Source organism: Plecotus auritus (genome assembly GCF_963455305.1).
Source record: "Plecotus auritus genome assembly, chromosome: 2".
NCBI lineage: Eukaryota > Metazoa > Chordata > Mammalia > Chiroptera > Vespertilionidae > Plecotus > Plecotus auritus.
Window position 1 is genome coordinate 106193343 of NC_137771.1, and position 6000 is coordinate 106199342.

Here is a 6000-nt window from a genome sequence, read left to right on the forward strand (position 1 = left end):
GGAGATGCTGACTGACATAGGAACCAACCAATCAGAACCAAAGGTGGGTGCTGTGGGGAACCAATGGCTGCCTAGGAGGCGGAGCTTTTGATGCTGACTGGCATAGGAACTGACCAATGAGAACCAAAGGTGGGTGCTATAGGGAGCCAATGGCTGTCTAGGAGGTGGAGCTTTTGACTGACTGGCATAGGAACCAACCAATGAGAACCAAAGGTGGGTGCTGTGGGGAACCAATGGCTGCCTAGGAGGTGGAGCTTCTGACACTGACTGGCATAGGAACCGACCAATGAGAACCAAATTGGCCAGCAGAGGAGGGCAGTTGGGGGCAACATCAGGCCTGCAGGAGAGGGCAGTTAGGGGTGATCAGGCTGGCAGGCAGAAGCAGTTAGGGGCAATCAGGCAGGCAGGCAGGTGAGCAGTTAGGAGCCAGTGGTCCCAGATTGTGAGAGGGATGTCTGACTGTCAGTTTAGGCCCGATCCCTGGGATCAGGCCTAAAATGGCATTCGGACATCCCACAAGGGGTTCCCCGATTGGAGAGGGTGCAGGCTGAGTTGAGGGAATCCACCCTCGTGCACAAATTTCATGCACCAGGCCTCTAGTATTGTTGATAAAAGTGTAAATTACTGCCATCTTTTTTTGAAGAGCATTTTGGCAATCTCTACCAGAATTGAAAAAGCACATACCCTTTGGCCTGTGCTTCTATTTCGAACTGAGTCTATGGCAGTGACTTGCAATCTTTACTATCTTATGGCACATAAACAAATTACTAAAATTCTGTGTTACACCCAAAAAAATACATGTTTTGCTGCTCTGACAAAAAATAGGTATAAACCGACAGAAGATGGTGGCATAGGTAAACACATGTACTCGCCACCTCCCACAACCACATAAAAATTACAACTAAGCCCTAGCTGGTATGGCTAAGTGGCTAGAGCATCGGCCTGTGGACTGAAGAGTCCCGGGTTTGATTCCAGTCAAGGGCACATGCCTGGGTTTCAGGCCTGATCCCAAGCAGGGGGCGTGCAGCCAATCAATGTTTCTCATCATTGATGTTTCTCTCTCTCCCTCTCCCTTACTCTCTGAAATCAATAAAAATATTTTTTAAAAATTACAACTAAAATACAGAACAGCCATCATCCAGAACCGCTGGAAAGCTGGCTGAATGGAAGTCCTACAACTAGAGAAGTAAAGAAGAAAGCACACTGAGACTGGTAGGAGGTGTGCAGAAAGGATGGGTCTAACACCCACATGTGCCCCTTTTTTAATCCCGAGGGAGATCGTCTCTGTGAAGGCTGCCTGGAGGAGCAAGGGGTCCCAGCCCCTCCCCAGAAACCCAGCTCAGGGTCCCAGAGCTGGGAAAAGAAGTCCCTATGGGCAGTAAGAACTACAGGCTGTAAAAAACAGTGTGGATTGGGACTCAGTGACACAGAGGCTTAAAAGGCCAGCACCACAAACTGAACCTACAAGGTCCCACTTCGTCTGAGCTCCAGCACCAGGGCAAGTCTCTGGGAAACACAGACACATATGAGGAGAAACTAGATTGTCTGGTATCTGTCAGGTACTTGGGTGTGGCTTTCTCCCAGATGGAGGTGCTCTCAGGGATCATTGTTCCCGTGCTGGGACCTCCCTGGTCACAGGGCTAACTGGCAGCCATTTCTGTTTGCTCCACCCTGGTGAGTCCCTAAGACCCCACCTCATCCAATTTACAACCGCACCCAAGCTGTGTGCAGCAGTTTTTGCATATGAATAGCCTGTCCTCACTCAGACTAAAATATCTCAAACAAGCTGCAGCTGGGTCAGGGAGCCCCCAAACTTATCAATAAAAGGCCCAAGACCCAGCACCAGCACCAGCCTGCCTTGCTTCATAGCTGGGCCTCATCTAGGCACTTCCAAACCCGATACAAAGAGAAGGAATCTGCAGAACTCCATAGCTCCTGCTGCATAGCCCCAGGTAGTGGCTCACTTTGCACCTCCCTGGAGACCCAAGAGCCAGTGTACCCAGTGGTCAGTGTCATACCATCCCAGATTACGACTCAACACATTCATAAGTGACACACTCAAGGAGCAGACTCAGTGAGCACCAAGCCCCACTGAAGCAATTCCTGCTCTATAGGGGTGTCTCCTGCACAGCAGCCAATTGTCTGGAAGTTAATTCCTCCCGATGACACCAACAGCAAACAAGTCTCAACTACAACAAGACTGTGCTCACAGCCTACGAAGGGGTAGAACTAGAGCTCGCAGCTCAAGTGAATGGGGAGGCTGAGCCACTGGGCCCTATAGAACACCTACTGCACAAGGCCACTCTACCAACTCAAGGAGACATAGAAGCTCTACCCAATATATAGAAACAAACACAGGGAAGCAGCCAAAATGCAGAGATAAAGAAACATGTCATAAATGAAAGAAATGGAAGAAAGCAAACTGCTGGATATAGAGTTCAAAACCACAGTTATAAGGTTACTCAAGAGTCTTCTAGAAACCTCCCAAAAATGGAAAAGGACCAGTCAGAAATTAAGCATAAACTGACTGAAATAAAGAATAATATACAGGATTCAATAGTAGAGTAGAGGATTCTGAGAATCAAATCAATGACTTGAAATATGAGGAAGCAAAAAACACCCAAACAGGAGAGGAAAAAGAAAAAGGAATCAAAAAATATGAAGACAGTGTAAGGAGCCTCTGGGACAACTTCAAGCGTACCAACATCCGAATTATGGGGGTGCCAGAAGAAGAGAGAGAGCAAGATATTGAAAACCTAGTTGAAGATATAATGACAGAAAACTTCCCCTATCTGGTGAAAGAAATAGATTTACAAGTCCAGGAAGCACAGAGAACCCCAAATAAGAGGAACCCAAAGAAGACCACACCAAGACACATCATAATTAAAATGCCAAGGGCTAAAGACAAAGAGAGACTCTTAAAAGCAGCAAGAGAAAAGCAATTAGTTACCTACAAGGGAGCACCCATACAACTGTCAGCTGACTTAACAGAAATTATGTGGGCCAGAAGGGAGTAGCAAGAAATATTCAAAGTGATGAATAGCAAGGACCTACAACCAGGATTACTCTACCCAGAAAAGCTATCATTTACCAGTATATGAAATGTTAAATGGTATTCTTTAAGAAGAGGAAGAAGAAGAAAAGATAAAAAATATGAACAACAAAATGGCAACAAATACATACTGATCAACAATTGAATCTAAAAATCAAAATAAATGAATAAGAAATCTAATGAACAGAATAAACTGGTGAATAAAATAGAATCAGAGGTATGGAAATGGAACAGACTAATGATTCTCAGAGGGAAGATCTTGCAGGGTGGGGGCATGTGCTGGAGAGTGGGAGTGGCCAGGGAGGGGTTGATGGGGAGATAAGGAGACATAATACTTTAAATAATAAAGAATTAAAAAAAAGAAATAATGACGCAAAATCAATGGAAAATGGACATTCCACATGGGGACCAGCCTCATTGTCCAGTGTGGGGGAACACACAGGCCACCCAAGTTACCAAGAAGTACAAGGGAAACTCTCTTCATTTTGAAGCCTGTGTTTACTACATGGCTGGTCTTATCAAATGTCAGTGTTACTCTTCAGGAAAAAGAAGGAAAGAATAAATTAATGCTGATTTTATTCTATTTTACTGACCATTTATGAATATCATCTTCCATTCAGAGTTGGAAAATACTGGTTTGAAATCCAGTCTTTCACACTAACAATATGACCTCTTTAAAAAATAAATACCTTTGGGCACTTGTTGTTGTCATTGCTAAGAACAGAAAACTTCAGAGTGGTTACAATGTGTAATACTAAAATGAAAGAAGTTAACATAAACTCTATTATAAAATTGTATAATACTGATGAATAATGCAGAACTCTGGACAAGCATCCTTGGATATTTCCTTTTAAAAAAAGATCTTATATGCATATATGCATTACCTATGGACACAGACAATAGGGTGGCAAAGGCCTGGGGTGCGGTGGGAACTGGGTGGAGGGGGGCTATAGGGAGGAAAAATAGGGACATCTGCAACAATCTCAACAATAAAGATTTTTTAAAAACAGAAAAAAATAGGTATAAAATTTATACATTCACACCAGATGCCTATTGCTGTGTTGGCTGTTGTCATTTTTTTTTATTTGACAGTCTAAGGCAGTGGTCAGCAAACCACGGCTTGCGAGCCACATGTGGCTCTTTGGCCCCTTGAGTGTGGCTCTTCCACAAAATACCACAGCCTGGGCGAGTCTATTTTGAAGAAGTGGCATTAGAAGAAGTTTAAGTTTAAAAAATTTGGCTCTCAAAAGAAATTTCAGTCTTTGTACTGTTGATATTTGGCTCTGTTGACTAATGAGTTTGCCGACCACTGGTCTAAGGGAAAAAAGGTTCGTGCCCCTAACTAAATAGTTTGGTATTGCATGTTTTAAAAATTCTTGTGGCACACTGGTTGAAAATCTCTGGTCTATGAAAATGCTTAATGCACATCCTAGTACACCAAGGTGCTTGTTGGGGCATAATAAAAATAAAGAAATTAGCCAAAACCGGTTTGGCTCAGTGGATAGAGCGTCGGCCTGCGGACTGAAGGGTCCCAGGTTCGATTCCGGTCAAGGGCATGTACCTTGGTTGCGGGCACATCTCCAGTGGGGGGTGTGCAGGAGGGAGCTGATCAATGTTTCTCTCTCATCGATGTTTCTAGCTCTCTATCCCTCTCCCTTCCTCTCTGTAAAATATCAATAAAATATATTTAAAAAATAAAGAAAGAAAGAAATTAGATATAGATACATGTCGACAGAGAATGCAATCATGCTATGGAATAAAGCACAGCCATTAAAGAGAAGGTTGTACAGAAAAAAGAACTAAATGAAATGGAAGCAAGAAAGTTATCAGCATTGAGTTCAAAGCAATGGTTATAAAGATGCTTAGGAACTTAGGGCAAATTACAACAGCATGAAAAGGGAAATAAAGGCCATGAACAAGAACCAGACAGAAATAAAGAATGATGTATCTTACATCAAGAACACAGTGGTGCCCTAGCCAAATTGGCTCAGTGATAGAGTGTCAGCCTGCAGACTAAAGGGTCCTGGGTTCAATTCCAGTCAAGAGCACATGCACAGGTTGTGGGCTCAATCCCCAGTAGGGGGCATGCAGGAGGCAGCCAATCAATGATTCTCTCTCATCACTGATGTTTCTTCCCCTCTCTCTTCCTCTCTGAAATCAATAAAAAAATATATTTTTTAAAAAGAACACAGTGGAAGGTATTAAAAGTAGATTGGATGAAGCAGAGAATCAAATCAGCAATTTGGAAGACAAGGTAGAAATAAATATCCAATTAGAGCCAAAACCGGTTTGGCTCAGTGGATAGAGCGTCAGCCTGCGGACTGAAAGGTCCCAGGTTCGATTCCGGTCAAGGGCATGTAACTTGGTTGCGGGCACATCCCCAGTAGGAGGTGTGCAAGAGGCAGCTGATCGATGTTTCTCTCTCATTGATGTTTCTGACTATCTATCACTCTTCCTTCCTCTCTGTAAAAAATCAATAAAATATATTTAAAAAAAATATCCAATTAGAGCAGCAAATAGAAAAAAGAAATTAAAAGCACGAAGAAAGCTTAAGGGAGCTCTGGGACAATATGAAACATAAAAACATCTGCATCATAGGAATGCCAGAAGGGGAAGAGGGCGAGCAAGAAACAGAAAACCTGTTTAAAGAATGACAGAAAACTTCCACAACCTGGTGAAGGAAAACATCACACAAGTTCAGGAGGACAGAGAGTCCCAATCAAGATGAACCCAAAGAGACCCACACCATAATTAAAAAGGCAAATGTTAAACACAAAGAAAAGGCAGCAAGAGAGAGACAGAAAATTACCTATAAAGGAGTTCCCATTAGAACATCAACTGACTTCTCAATAGAAACACTTCAGGCCAGAAGAAAGTGGCATGAAGTACTCAAAGTAATGAAAGGCAAGGGTCTAAAACCAAAACTACTGTATCCAGCTAAGCTATCA